Raw genomic sequence first — 17,010 nt, forward strand, 5'->3', positions numbered from 1 at the left:
GTTAACACTAATGAACAACAGTACGTCTCCAATTTTTTTTAACTTCCTTTTAAACTACCTCTTCTTCCTCCATTTCAAAAATTGAATGCTAGATTCACCGCTGATATCTGAAATGTTTCATGTTCGGCAACTTCCTGGTGAAGCCGTTCTGCAGCGGTTTCAGTGCAATCACATCCAAACATCATGATACACTGATTAGACCATAATTATATGTCACTACATCATGACCTTTCCGGTTCGTGAAGGCAGGTAATCGGAATGTGTTGAAATGCGCATTACTCTACCCGTTCCCTACCTTCATTCATGTTTGAAATCCCATTCCCTTGCCCTTCTCTACATCTGCAGATAAGAACCCATTCATTCTTTGTCAATATCCCAACCCAGCTCATCCATGGTAGGTATTGACCTCAATAGTGACCCCTGTTTGCCCGTCGATGACCATTTGCCAGTATTACATCTGCTTTTATGGCACAGCCTCGTTCGACAATTGCAGTTCAACCTGGAAGAGCACTCGCGCATTTTCAGACGTGATTCGACTGCCATTACAGCATGAAACTAATGCCTCCAGTTTATTCCATTCCATGGATCGGCCATGGGCATTTGGTAATTTATGATTTTTTTTCAGTGTAACAGATGTTGTTTCAAGATCTGAAACAGAAACATATAGATAACCATCACCCTCGGACTTTAGGTCAAGAGTAAATGTTTCAATTTTCAAGATGGAGGTTGTGGGGCTGTGAAAGATAAGTTAAACTGTGGCGCGTGAAACACTGGCTGCTCTTTAGGATTTTATCGTACTAGGACGAGAAAGGAACCCGGTTATCACCATGGAAAAATGGAGCGAGCAGATCAGTCGGAATAAGAGATTTGTGCTTCCGTACCAGATCATGCTGCGGTCTGTTAGATATTCTCCAGTTTACACCCGTAGATGTTAATATGAGTTTATAATATGAGATGTTAATGTGATGACATCACAAATCTGCACAAACTGACATAGTACAGGTTGTAAATGCTGGTAAACCTTTCCAAAACACTGCTAACAAATGCTGCTCCTCTGGGCCTCTACACCAACAATTCCAGTCAATATTTAAGTAATTATAGCCGAGCTGCAAACTACTCTGGTGTTCTAACAATTTCCATAAGCTGGTTGCATGGATTTATTTCTCTTCTGCTAGCATCTAAAAAATCTTTGGAAATTGAAGCGCATAACATCTCAGGAAGCCCCCCCCCCCTATCAACAATCCGTTACATCTCGAAAGCTGCCCAGAGGGAGGTAGATGATTGATAGTGTCGATGAATTCCTGTATCAGTGTTGCACAGGGTGGAGTACAGTGCTGAGTGTGCAAAGGTCTATGTGGTCAATTCACAATGTTCAGAGTTGTATAGGTCTGTGTCCTGGTTTTGAAAATCTGGATAATGTAAAGATCATTGTCCACGCAATTAGCTGCTGTATGTTCTCGTACAGGCTCGTATGCACGACATGTTTATATGATGGTTACACCCTCCTCTTCCTCAACACGCTGAGTAGCAGCACAGTTTGCTTTCTGATTATCCACCTCTCTGCGGTGCCGTGCTGGAGCTACACTGGTCAGTGTCCCCTCGATCTTTCCTGAGAGTATGAGTTTTTCTAGTTCATCTTTCCGCATGATCTGTTGTAGGAATCTGTGTTGTATTTCTCTTATTGTTGAAATGAGTGATCTTACTGCTTCTGCTCTTCTAAGAACTCCCTCATTTGATGTGTGCGTGGTCCATGATATTTTTAACATGAAACTGTAAAATATGGAAGTAAGCTTAATCTTGCTTAAAATATTAAAGACATTTGTTACCGTTAACTTTCTGCCTTTTGGAAATCAGGTCATCTTTTACTCGCTTACCTATTCACAATCACTGAAATTTTGACCGGGGTGCCCAAACTTTTGCATGCCACTGTACATCTGGTTTTTTGCATAGATTGATTTCTCTCTGCAGGCGCGCACAATGTTATTTTCCCAACCCAGCGAAAGCGTTTATTACATCCAGGACGGTTCATTGAATCCTTGGATCCAGAAAGTTATGGAAGGGCGATATAACTTGTTTATATGTTAGTAACTGACAGGTGAAGGGCACACCAGAATACTTTTTGATTGTCAGAAACTTGACATCCCAGAGGGTTCTAACAACAGTTATGACTTTTACTGCCTTCATCTCGTCTCTGCAGCTCTCTTAATCACTAAGAGAAACACTAGACATATTGCTAATTAAAAGAAGGTGCTGGGTGTTAACAATTCAGTATTTTAACGCCATATTCAGAATTTTCTTCCACGTCCCCCTTTTTGATCATAAGATCAACTCCACAGATCGGTGTCAGTAAAAGGGGGACTCATTCCACCAAATATGTTCCCAAATGACCCCCAGCCCCCAGTGTGATTATAGTTGTGGAATTACTCTCTGACCCTATGATTCTGTTTTATACTTCTCTGGATACGGTCAGCTGATTAGGTTATGTTTTCACATTCATCAGGAAATAGGTACAACATTCTTCCCACAATAACGACACATATTCCTCCTTATTAAGCTAAAGTAAAATCTAAGGCCATCTTGTTTAGCTCAGCAGTTAAGCATTTATCTGCCATTTTTTTGTTCCCTCCCAGACTGAGGCAGTGTCATCAGTTAATTTTTCAAGGCTGAAGCTGTATTGATCATAAGGACCATAAGATATAGGAGTACAAGTAGTTCATTGGGCCTATCGTGATCGTGTCTGCTCCGCCATTCAATCATGGTGTGATCTAATTCGTCCAGTCAACCCCACTCCCCTGCTTTCACCCCATACCCTTTGATGCCCTAGCTAATCAAGAACCTATCTATCTCCACCTTTAATACACAGAATGACTATGCCTGCACAGCCATTCGTGGCAACAAATTCCATAGATTTAACACCCTCAGGCTAAAGTAATTTCTCCGAATCTCAGTTGTAAATGGACGTCCATCAATCCTGAAATCGTGCCCTCTTGTGCTAGAATCCCCTACCACGGGAAATAACTTTGCCATATCTAATCTAGACAGGCATTTTAACATTCGGAATGTTTCTATGAGATCCCCCCTCATTCTCCTGAACTACAGGGAATACAGCCTAAGAGCTGCCAGACATTCCTCATGCAATAACCCTTTCACCCCTGGAGTCATTCCTGTGCATCTTCTCTCAGCCCTCTCCAATGCCAGAATGTCCATTCGGAAGTAAGGAACTCAAAACTGCACACAATACTCCGTGTTCTCTTCAGTGTGCCGTACAGAGCCCCAACATCACATCCCTGCAATTAGATTCTATACTTCTGGAAATGAATGCCAATATTGTATTCGCAGTCTTAACAACCGACTCATCCTGGAGGTTAACCTTCAGGGTATTTTGCACTACGATTCCCAAGTTCTTTCGCACTTCTGCATTTTGAAGTCTCTCCCCACCTAAGTAATGGTCTGCCAGTTAATTTCTTCCACAAAAGTGCATGGCCATACACTTCCCAACATAATATTTCATTTGCCACTTCCTTGCCCATTCTTGCCCATTCCCCTAAAAGATCTAAGTCTCTCTACAAGCTCTGCGGTTTCTCAACACTACCCCCTGCTACACCTAACTTTGTATCATCGGCAAAGTTAGCCACAAATCCATTAATACCGTAGTCCAAATCATTGACATACATCGTACAGAGCAGTGGTCTCTACAACGAACCCTGTAGATCCCCACTAGTAACCAGTGGTGAGCCACAGTAGGATTCCTTTATTCCCACTCTCTGTTTTCTGCCGACCAGCCAATGTTCCACTCAAGCTAGTAACTTCCTTGTAATTCCATGAGCTCTTATCGTACAAAATAGCCTCATGTGCGGCATCTCATCAAAGGCCCTCTCAAAATCCAAGTATACCACGTCTAATGCATCTCCTTCGTCTACCCTGCTTGTAATTTCCTCGAAGAACTGCAGTAGGTTTTCAGGCAGGATTTTCCTTTCAGGAAACCATTCAGGCGTTGGCTTGGCTTGTCATGTGACTCGAAGTTCTCCGTCATCTCATCCCTAACAATCGATTCCAAAACACTTTCCAATCACTGATGTCAGGCTCAGGTCTATAGCTTCCTTTCACTGCCTCCCACTCTTCTTAAATAGCGGAATAACATTTGCAGTTTTCCAGTCATCCGGTACAATGCTAGAATCTATCAATTCTTGAAAGATCATCATTCATGCCTCCGTAATCTCTCCAGTTACTTCCTTCAAATCCCGAGGATGCAGTCCATCAGGTCCAGGAGATTTATACACCCTCAGACCATTAGGCTTCCTGAGTACCTTCTCAGTCGTAATTTGCACAAACTTCACTTCCCTGACACTCTTGAATGTCCGGTATACTGCAGATATCTTTCACTGTGAAGCCTGATGCAAAATACGCATTGAATTCCTTTGGCATCTCTGCATCTCCCATTACAATATCTGCAGCGTCATTTAGTATTGGTCTTATATCTACCCTCGACTCTCTTTTATCCTTTATGTACTTAAAAAAGCTTGTAGTATCTTCTTTGATATTAGTCGCCAGCTTCCTCTCGTAATTCATGTTTTCCTTCCGAATGACCTTCTTAATTTCATTCTGTAAGTTTTTAAAAAGCTCCCTAATCCTTTATCTTGTATCCCCTCTCTTTTGCTTTTACTTTGGCTTTGACTTCACTTGTCAGCCACGGTCGTGTCCTTCTTTCCTACTTCTCTTTCAATATTTCTTCTGATTTTGAATTTACCTGTCTTGCACTTCCCTAATTTTTCGTAGAAACTGCAGCCATAGCTATTCTGTCGTCCTTCCTGCAAAAGTCCCTTTTCAGTCAACTTTTGGCCAGTTCCCCTCCAATGCCATTCTAATTTCCTTTATTCCACAAAAATACCGATACATTGGATGTTATTTTCCTTCTTAGATTTCAACGTGAACTTGATCATAATGTGATCATTGTTCTCCGAGGGTTCCTTAACCTTAAGGTCTCTTATCATCTCCGGATTATCACAACACCTGATTCAGCACAGCCTAGTGGGCTCAACAACAAACTGTTCTAAAAAGCCATCCCTTAGTCTGTCTGCAAGTTCTCTCCCTTGAGGTCGAGTACTGACCTGCTTTTAGAAACCCAAACTCCATCGGTAAGTAGAACGGATGGTACTTAATCATTAGATGTGCCAGGTTTGGAGATCAAGAGAATAACAAACTGCTATGTCCGAACACCACGAAGGACTTGTTATAAGACCCAGCATTCGTGTACTCTAATGTTCTCTAATTCGTGTTTCCATGCCAACAAGGTACTGGGTAGAGGAAGCTTTGCTTCCTTACGTGTCATTGTGGGTTAGAGTCGTTTTCTCCTTCATCTCTACTGGCATTTCTAAGAGATTAATCCGCTCAGATCATCAGCAGACTGTGGAAATGTGATCAGAGATCCTGAAGTAAGGAGTAAAATGGCTTTGTCATTACACGTCTGTGTGTCTAAACATTGTCGATTCTATTCCTATTGTGTGTATGGTGACGGGCTGTTCAAATTTTGGGTACAATATTTAGAATAATAAACGAAAATCTTAACAGAGTAATGTATTTTGCAGCAGCTCCTTTGAAGTGTTGAACGAATAATATTGCAATCAATGCGTGTATTATCTCCGGAGGATCGACAAACATTGCATTGTGACACAATATGCAAACATAGACCGGAGTATTTGTTCACTGATCTGTAGCTGATGATGTTGACATCGTTGTGACACTAATTAGCTCAGCGGACTATCACTTTGCTGATTATAAATTCATTGAACGACTCAACAGTACACACAGATTTTGGCCGATTGACTCGTCGCTACTTAACGTTGAAAATGGGATATCCGGCTATTTACTACATAGTGAGCGTTTACTATCCCGTACTTGCGGCTGTTGGTATTCTTGGTGAGTTACTAGCATGTGTTCTCTCTGCGCCCGCTCAACTGTTCAACTGTCGCTGTTATGCCTAACGCATGTTCTGCCAGGCCTGCTTGGTGTTTACAGATTGCTCGGGATTCAGCCATATCTTAAGTTTTGCAAACTGGAGACTATCCACTGTACCGCTGTGCAGATGTGGGGCTCTGGCGGACTGAGTTTCCACTCTCTGATTCCAAGCTGACGTAACGCAGCATAGGACCTGCGGAACTCCAAACATTAATTAATTTACCGAGTAATATGGAGCAAATAATGAGCACCTTCCACACACAGATGACATTTTCTTCTTTTACTTACAGTAAATATAATGGCGATTGTGATCCTTTCTCGAGGAAACTGTGGACTCTCGAAATGCATCACACGTTACTTGGTAGGAATGGCAACCGCGGATCTCCTGGTAGTTATCGTTACAGCTATCATGGAACAGTCTAATATAATTTATAGCTACGCTGATTTCATGTTCATTACGCCGATCTGCGCTCTGATACTTCTGCTCAGTATTGCCACCATGGACTGTTCCGTTTGGCTGACAGTCGGTTTCACATTCGATCGTTTTGTTGCAATATGTTGTCAAAAACTACGTGAAAGATACTGCACGGAGAGAACTGCAACTGCTGTTATAGCGACCGTTGTTGTTGTGAGCTGTGCAAGGTGCATCCCGTTTTACTTTATAGTGGAGCCAGAGGTCATAATAAACAACGTTCCATGGCGCTGCGTCTTCACGTCAGAATATTTAACATCACCAGCGTGGAAAGGCTACGAGCAATTTGACAGTATCTTCACACCGTTATTACCAATTTGTTTAATTCTATTGTTTAACGTTTTAACAGTCAGGCACATTGTGTTGGCAAATAGAGTCCGTCGAGGTCTCCGGAACAACGGCGCGGATCAAAATGATCCAGAATTGAAGAACCGAAGAAAGTCCATGATTCTGTTGTTTGCTCTGTCAGCCAATTTCATCATACTGTGGTTTCCCTATGTCGTGCACTCCATGAACTGGCAAGTACAGAATTATTCATACAAAGACAAATACTTGAATACCCCAGTATATATCTTGCAGCAAGTTGGATTCCTGATGCAGTTCCTTAGTACCTGCACCAATACGTGCATCTACACACTTACACAGAGCAAATTTAGAGAGGAGCTCAGAAAAGGAGTGAAAAATCTGTTCACACTAAATGGACGATGCTGGAGTTAAAGTGCTCCTGATGGTTGGACCTTGGCTAAAGTTCATTGACCTTAATGTCTGATATTATTTATTAATTTCGCCAGGTCTCTAACACTTATGAGCCTCATATTGTTCTAAGAGGAAAGTCTAGCAACGGAACTAAATGCTGGTGGATGTATATTGTTGGTTTAAAAACTGAACTCTTGGAATGGTACATATGGAATGTTGCATGAGTATGAACATATTAATCTCATGGAGAGCTGATGTCAGAGGAAGGAACATCGAAAGCTTATGATTTCAATTGAACACTCATAAAATATAGTTCTGTTTAACTGTGCAGTGCTGGGGTGGGTCGGCTGGCAGCAGCAAGCTGAACATGAGGATATTATAAGCCAAAACGCTATATAAAGACTGTATATATCAAACCCGTTACTAGACATGGTTTGTTTTAAGTATTTGTTGAAGAAATTGTGAGGGTCATCCAAGTATTAGAAACGCCATCATGTATTTGGGATGTAATGTTGGCCGAGGAAACAGGCGTTGCCACTCATATTTGCACTTGGAGGAAGGGGCAATGGATTTAATCATCTCTGTTTCTTCTGGGAATTTCATACAGTTGGAGATCAGGCATTTGGGTCAGATTTTCGTTTGAAGGGACCGTCCAACTCTCTCAGATCTAATCATTAATGCGCCATTTTCGTCTGACTTCTTTATTTTACATCAAGTGTTTATGCAAATTTTCAACAAAAATTAACATTATGAACTTCATAGAGGAAATGTGGATTATTGAATTTTATTCTGATGTAACGACAGAGATTGAGTATATTTCCAAATGTGGGTTAACCATCAGACATTGTCCTTTAGCTGAAATGCTGCATCCATGTGTCTCTTAGTTATCTTAACAAACGTTGTCTGCTTCAGAATCAAAAAAGAAAGGAAAAAGAAAGGGTTTAAGAGAGGAACTCAAGGTGATAGGCGAAACCGGGAGTGGGTGGGATGGAGTAAAGAGCTGGGAACTTTGTGCTCTAATCAGTGTCTGCCACCACTGGTTTCCCCACCTCGGACTGTGCATCCCAAGTTGAGATTAATACTTCCGTGCCAATCGCATAAAAATTGTCTCAATACCTTCGTCACCCGTTCTTTGTGCTTTGTTTCCATTTTCCATTTTTGTCACCTGAATGATTATTGAGTTTAACGACCTTTCTGATTGGGTATTACTTATAATTTCTAACTGATGGACATATCATGGACATATCCATCACATAAATGTTTCGCTAATCTTCTGATTTACTTTTTCCTGTGCTTTCTGCTTCTCGCGTCCCACGCGATGCCCCCTTTCACTATCGTCATTCTTCAAGACATAGTAATTAAAGAGCAACATCTCGCTTTAACAATGGTTATGTGACTCGCTTTCCCCGAATATCCATGATGGTCGGCTGACATGTCGGTTTCCTCAACTTCCCTCTGATATCTCTCATCTGATGTTACACCTCCATGATGTTTTCTAGAAACAATTTATTGAAAATGAGACTCAACTGAGGTCAGTCCATTGAAAGCAACATAACAATCTCAGATAACCTGAAATATATAACAAAAACAGTCCCATTGCAATTTACGTTACTTGTAATTCATCAAACGCATTAAACGTTAGAATCTGCGCTGAATGCAGGGCGATTCGGAAAAACTGCGGTCAACTCCAGGCATGCCGCCAACCGGACGATTATTTATAATATTCGTGTCAATTCACGTTGACCAATCTGCGTTCGTTGGAAAGTTATCCCAGATTTTTATCACTTATTTCAGTTAATTTACGGGCGATGGTGATCCTGTTCCGCAGAAACTGTGGTCTCTCTAAATGTGTCACTCGCTACCTTGTGGCCATGACGACAGCAGATTTCATCGCCGTTATCATCGCTGTCATAATGCTTCAAATTTATTTTATCTGTTGGTTCGTTAATTTCCTGTTCACAACTCCGATCTGTTCTCTGATTCTTGTTCTACGGCTCGCAATTATGGACTGTTTTCACAATCCATCGCTATGACGCCATCTACTGGCAAAGCCTGCGACAGCGGTATTGCACCGAAAGAACAGCGACTGTGCTGGTGCCGGCAGTGAGTGCAGGAAGCTGTTCGAGGGCTATTCCATTCTACTTTGCCGTGGACCTATGGCGATGCGTCGCCGCTGCTGAATATTTTACGTCACCTTTCTGGAGAGCCTGTCAGGTACTTGACGGCATCGTGACTCCGGTCCTACCCATCTGCTTAATTCTGCTGCTTAATACATTAACTGTTCGAAGCATATTATCTGCTAATCGAGTTCGCCGGGAACTCCTCAAAAGTAATGTGAATAAGAAGGATCCAGAGGTGGAGAACAGGAGGATATCAATGATTTTGTTGTTCGCTCTGTCAGCCAATTTCCTTTTACTGTGGACACCCAATGCCATACACACAATGAGATGGCAGGCTGTAAATTATTCCTACACAGACAAATATTACAGCTCACCGGTCTACATCCTACAGCAGCTTGGGTATATGTTGGAGTTCCTCAGTTCCTGCACCAACACGTGTATCCATGGCCTAACACAGAGGAAATTCAGGGAGGAGCTGAAGAATGGGGTTAAGTGTGTGTTTACACTAAAAATTCAGTAAATAAAATGTAAACCCCAATCGTTTATGATTGAGACCATTCCTTCTTATTTGTAAGGAAGAAGGCTGTTCCCAGAGTAATCTGTTTTAGTGAGAGTGATGGATTCCACGATTCAGTAGAGTAGGTGGCAGACTTTTCACTGCGATTCTCACTGCAGCATATTAATTCATGATCATAATTTCAGTGATCACGGCGGCTGAAGAAAGAGATCACGCAGTTGTTAGATTCTCAGCAAGATCGTATCAGTTTCACAAACAGTAAACAAACAGTAGACAGATGTTACGGAAGCGAAAACCCAATACGATTAAGAAACTATAGCAGCCGTTCAATCACAAATTGTCTGTTTCAGGTGTGTTGGCAAATATTTTGTGTTTATGTTTTCAGATTTTCTGTATATAATAGTTATAGAATTAACGGTGTCCAACGTGGAAGCAAGCTCAGGGGTTTGGTGCGTGAGACAGAAGACTTTGATTACGAATAAGCATATTTTTCATTGTTTATAAACAATTAAATATTTCACCAAATACCGAAGTCCCCGAGTTACACAGGCTGCAAATCTAAACATTCGACAAAATATACTTTGCTGAGAGTGCGTGTAGGCACACGGTCCCAATGGTTCAACAGCACTGCTCGCGAACTCAGCTTGGAGAGAAGTCCCTGGAGGCAATAGAAAAAGAGGCCCAGCCTTCTGCATGTGCAGTTCACATACCCTTGAAATACCTGAAACCGGACACCGATACCGTGACACACAAGGCAACCGATGAAAAAAGTACTGCATTCTTGAAAAGGGCCAGTCGATTACCGGCACTTTAGAAGCGGCTTTCGATGTTGTTAAAATCACCTCCCCCCCCCCCCCCCACCTAGCACAGCCCTCGCCCACCACATACCAGGTTCCATTCCAGGCATGTGAACAGCATGGCCATTGCAGATCGCTTCTGCTGACGCATTTCATGTCCTCGAATATGGTATAATTGTGAATTTTTGTATGGTCATGGGGTGTTAATGCTTTCAGCTGATTTTTAAGTAGGGATAGAAATACAGTGTATTGAGCGTTTTTTGAAAATATCACTTAGCTCTTTTTAGTGACCAGTAAATCGCACATCAGAAGGCAACGAGAAAGTCTACGGCGTAATGTGCTGTCAGTACATACTACGCAAGGAGAATTATGTTGAATTACAGAGTTTGAGCATGACTCTCCCGCACAGTCAGTACTTCTGGGGAAGACAGGCTAGTCGTTTAGATTTAGATTACAGTATATCTAAACTCACCTGTTTGAAATACTATTTTGAGACTTTGCAGTCTCAATGCATCGAGACTGCAGAGACTGCAGGAACTATATGGCAGACTGCTCTCTCTACGGTAAACACGAATCATTCAGTATCATAATTCATGTCAACAAAAGACCAGCTATATATTCTTCAATAACCCACTAAAGCGGGGGCAGACCAAGGATACATTTACTGCAAACAGCAGCTTCAAATAGAAAAAATAATAATAATACAATAAAAAAGATAGATGGTCTAAGGAATATTTGTGCGTTCTCCATGTGACCACATGGATTTTATCAGGGTGCCCCCGTTTTCTCCACAGTCCAAAAACGTAGCAATTGTTTGGTTAATTCGTTACTCTAAATTGTTCTGACATTGCAATATGGTTAGATCGAGGAATTGGAGGTCGGCGCGGCTCAAAGACCCGAAAAGGCGTAAACCGTGCTCTCAATAGATAAATAACAAGTAAATGAATGAATTAATAAATGGGTACACACATACATACATATATAATGTATATTAATGGCTGAGATAATGAAAGGGTCCTCCAGTCAGATCGATCTCACTTTCAGCAGATTGCACTCCGTAAGAAGTTAAGAAGTTAAGATTCAACCGAAGAAAAGAATTAATCGTTAAGGCAAAGTATGGAACAGCTTCTCTCACGCACATGTGCTACCGGAGGACTGGCAAATAACCAATGCTGTGAGAGAGGAATAACAGAAACATAGAAAACCTACAGCACAATACAGGCCCTTAGGCCCACAAAATTATGCCGAACATGTCCCTACCTTAGAAATTAATAGGGGTACTCATAGCCCTCTATTTTTATAAGTTCTATGTACCTATCCAAAAGTCCCTTAAAAGAACCTATCGTCTAAGCCTCCACTACCGTTGCCGGCAGCCCATTCCTCCACTCACCACTCTCTGCGTAAAAACCTAATACATCACCTCTGCTCCTAAAACATCTGCCCTCATGTGACAGCCATTTCAGCCCCGGGAAAAACCCTCTGACTATATATACGATCAATGCCTCTCATCATCTTATACACCTCTACCAGGTTACCTCTCATCCTCCGTCGCTCAAGGAGAAAATGCCGAGTTCGCTCAACCTGTTTTCATAAGGCATGCTCCCCAACCCAGGCAACATCCTTGTAAATTTCCTCTGCACCCTTTCTACGGTCTCCACATCCTTCCCGTAGTGAGACGACCAGAACTGAGTACAATACCCCATGCGGGGTCTGATCAGATTCCTATATAGCTGCAACATTACCTCTCGGCTCCTAAATTCAACTCCACGATTGATGAAGGCTAATATGCCTTCTTATCCACAGAGTCAACCTGCGCATCTGATTTGTATGTCCTATAGGACACTAAGATCCCTCGAACCTCCACACTGCCAGGAGTCTTATCGTTAATACTATATTCTACCATTATATTTGACCTTCCAAAATCAACCACTTCACACTTATCGGAGCTGAACTCCATCTGCCAGTTCTCAGCCCAGTTTTGTATCCCATAAATGTCCCCTGCAATCACTGACAGCTCTCTACACTATCCACAACAACCCCAACCTTTGTGTCATCAGCAAACTTACTAACACTTCACTCCATTTCCTCATCCAGGTCATTTATAAAAGTCACCAAGAATAAGGGTCCCAGAGCACATCCCTGAGGCACACCACTGGTCACCGGACTCCATGCAGAATATAACTCGTCTACAACCACTCTTTGCCTTCTGTGGACAAGCCAGTTCTGGGTCCACAAAAACAATGTCACCTTGGATCCCATGCCTCCTTACTTTCTCAATAAACCTTGCATGGGGCACTTTATCAAGTGCCTCGCTGAAATCCATATAGATTACATCTACTGGTCTTCCTTAATCAATGAATTTAGTCACGTCCTCAAAAAATTCAATCAGGCTCGTAAGGCACGATCAGCCCTTGACAAATCCATGCTGACTATTCCTAATAATATTATATCTCTCCAAACGTTGATAAATTATGCCTCTCTGGATCTTCTCCATCAACTCACCAACCACTGAAGTAAGACTCGCTGGTCTATAATTTCCTGGGCTATCTCTACTCTCTCTATTGAATAAGGGAACAATATCCTCCGGAACCTCACCTGTCCCCATTGATAATGCAAAGATCATCGCCAGAGGCTCAGAAATCTTACTTGTCGCCTCCCACAGCAGCCTGGGGTACATCTCATCCGGTCCCGGCGACTTATCCAACTTGATGCTTTCCAGAAGCTCTACACAACCTCTTCCTTAAAATCAAAATGCTCATGCTTTTCAGTCCGCTGCAAGTCATCACTACAATCACCAAGATCCTTTCCCATAATGATTACTGAAGTAAAGTATTCAGTAAGTATCTCCGCTATTTCTTCAGGTTCCATACATACTTTACCTCTGTCACGCTTGTTAGGTCCTGTTCTTTACGTCTTATCCTCTTGCTCTTCACATATTTGTAGAATGCCTTGGAACTTTCCTTAATCCGGCCTGCCAAGGCTCTCATGGCCCCTGTTGGCTCTCCTTATTTCCTTCTTAAGCTCCTTCCTATCAGCCATATAATCTTCAGGATCTCTCATATTACCGAGATCTCTGAACCTTTTGTTATGCTTTTATTTTCTTCATGACTACATTTACTACAGCATTTGTACACCACGGTTCCTGGACCCTATCATAACCTCCCTTTCTCATTGGAACATGCCTATGCAGAACTCCACAGAAATATCCCCTGAGCATTTACCACATTTCTTCAGTACCTTTCCCTGACAACCCCTGTACCCAATTTAAGTTTCCAGGTTCCTACCTGATAGCTTCATAATCCCTCTTACTCCAATTAAACGCTTTTCTAATTTACCTGTTCCTATCCCTCTCCAATGTTATCGTAAAGGAGATAGAATTATGATTATTATCACCTAAATGCTCTCACTGAGAGATATGATACCTGACCATATTAATTTCCCAGTACCGAATCAAGTACAGTCTCTCCTCTTGTAGGCTTATCTACATATTGTGTCAAGAAACCTTTATGAACACACCCAACAAACTCTACCCCATCTAAATCTCTTGCTCTCGGAGATGCCAATCGATTTTTGGGAAATTAAAATCTCCCATCACAACAACTCTGTTATTATTACACCATTCCAGGTTCTGTTTCCCTATCTGCGCCTCGGTATCCCTGTTACTATTAGGCAGCCTATAAAAACACCCATTAAAGTTATTAACCCCTTCCTGTTCCTAACCTCCACACACAGAGACTCGGGAGACAATTCGTCAATGACGTCCACCTTTTCTGCAGCCGTGACATTATTTCTGATCAACAGAGCCACGCCCCCACCTCTTTTGCCTCCCTTACAGTTTCTTTCTGAAACATCTAAAACCCGGTATTTGAAGTAACCATTGCTGTCCCTGAGCCAACCAAGTTTCGGTAATGGCCACCTCATCATAGCTACAATTACTCTTCCACCCTTTATGCTCATCCGCATTGTTCACAATATTCCTTGCGTTCAAATAGACACATCTCAAACCGTCGGCCTTAGTATGTGTGGGTTACTGTACCGTTTTAGATTCATTGGTAATCCGAGACGCAACTCTCCTTAACAATCTATTTCAGGCTTCTGTTCTTAAATGGTCTAGCTCTAATGCTCACCTTGGAGCACAGTCGATCAAATTGATGCAAATATAATGCGATGGTCACCTCTCCTCTGGTAACATTTGACTGGCGTGTCTACAGGACCTCCTTTGTCAAGACCCGTAACAATCATTATTCCGTCCTTCAAACAGTCACGTGACTCCCCCCCTCCCCCCCCACCAATCATGTCGTTGTATATGTCGTAAAGCTGAATGCATATTTGGATGCAAACACACTAAAGGTAATTTCCTTTCCCTGGAGTCATCTAGGCCATGTATTGCTCTCTGATGACTAGTTGATTCAGAAAGCACTCAAGGATCGTTTCCGAGCACATATTTAGCAAAGTCCTTAAGCGGCTGTACCCAGAAAGGAGTGCTGTATGTATGTTCTGTTTTTATTTGCTTCTCCTGCTGCCCCTCTCTCAGGAGTAGATCGATAGCAACAGCCCTAGCAATTTTCCCTTCATAGCCAGTGTGACCGACGAATTCCTCAAATTGCGGACACTTCCCAACACGTATTTCTGGAGGTATCCACTCCAATTACACAAATCCCAGTACATTGTTTTTTCAGAGTTTCCCGAATTCATCATGCTGAGTTAGAAACCGCAAACATACCAGCCCTAGGTCGCTCTGTACCTCACCCACCTGGTCCAACTCGAGTCCCACACTGAACAAAGATATTTATCCTTGGGCCGACACCGGGATGGAAATTCTGAATCACACATTGTAATAATGATCAGTGAGGTACAGATAATCTGTATTTACCGACAAATAACTTTGATTGTCACAACGTAGGGTTATAAACTATCTACCTGTGCGAACCCTACTAGAATCCCTGACTCTCCATGAACAGTCAATAATGAGAAAAGTTATTACCCCACCTGACCATTGAGTCATCTCGACCTACATGTCTTTTCTGCCCTTAATTCTACTACTATGCAAAACTCTATTCAATTTTGTCTTCAATATATCCACTGGGGTAATCTGCACTGCTACGTTGGGCAGAAAATGTTGCAGATTCACCACTCTCTTGGAAAAGCAATTCCTCCTCATCTCCGTCCAAAATCTAAATGGTAAGTCTATATCCCCAGGTTCTAGTCTGATCTACCAGTGGAAACAGCTTCACTGTCTCTACCCTATCTAGCCGTGAATAGTTGCATATGTTTCTATGGCGTGTAACTCCAGGCCAGACTCTTCAGAGGAACCCTGAAAAGTAAGAAAAGGAGATATTAAAGATAGAAATAGAGCTCTTTCCAAAGAAGTAAGCAAAACAGCTTCCGTTAGGCGCCATCATCTGAAACTCCTACCTCCGATTATAAGGGAGATATCACACAAAATAAATATACCTTCACTCTATCACCAAGGAGTTAAAGACCATATTAACCGATTGGAGGAGTGCGTGACAAAGGTCCCAGTACAGTCCAAATCTGTAACGTCAACGATGGTAATGACGACTATTAAGCCTGTTACTACTACGCAACAAATCATTCACTTAGTCTCAATCACTTAGTCAGTGATTGGAATTGAGAGCACGTTTAACTCTTTGAAGATTTGGTTATGTGGTGATGATTGTAGTATGTTGAATGTTGACTTCCGTACGATACATAGCTACCAACGTTCCTTTGCTTCATACTCGAAAGGATTTCTTAAATGTTGTGCGATTCTAATCATAGAATTAGCTGTTCAACACTTAAAAGTATGTCACGCTCTGCGATAGTTTGAATTGTGAACGGATTGAGAATGTTAGATATTGCCTAAGGACTGGATATTTGTGAGTTCAGTTGAAACAGAAACAGAGATAATGCGTGCGTGAATGAACGGAAGACAGTCATGTGTTTGTAAGAATTGTATTGAAAAAATATTTGAATTAATCCTTGCTTTCACAATAGGATCTCACCGTCTGAAAATGTCTGTTCTAATGGGTTCAAATAGGTTTTCAGGGATATGTGAATATCACAGAGTCCTTCCTTTTCCAAAATTGTATAACGGTTTAGTGTATGGGGGTGCAATCACCTACATCTGGATTCCCTTTGTTATTTAGAACACTTGAAAAAGATTTTCACATTTCGAATTAATTGTTTTTTTCTACATACGCCAGTTACCCGTGACACTTTTGAAGGAAGAAATGCCGAGCTTAGATTTTTGTTTTGCCTTACCTGCATAGTTAGATCGTTTTCTTTTGTTTGTTTGCTTTGGTATTGATTTCAGAGGGAGATACGGATTCCACACTGCCCATGTGAAATCAAGGTTAAAATAACCGAGATCTGAGTGTATCTATTCCGGGTACGATAAACCCGCTGTTCAAAGGTAAATTGACATTCAGACAAATTCGTGTATTCTTGAAT

This window comes from Hemitrygon akajei, unplaced genomic scaffold (genome assembly GCF_048418815.1).
Source record: "Hemitrygon akajei unplaced genomic scaffold, sHemAka1.3 Scf000063, whole genome shotgun sequence".
NCBI lineage: Eukaryota > Metazoa > Chordata > Chondrichthyes > Myliobatiformes > Dasyatidae > Hemitrygon > Hemitrygon akajei.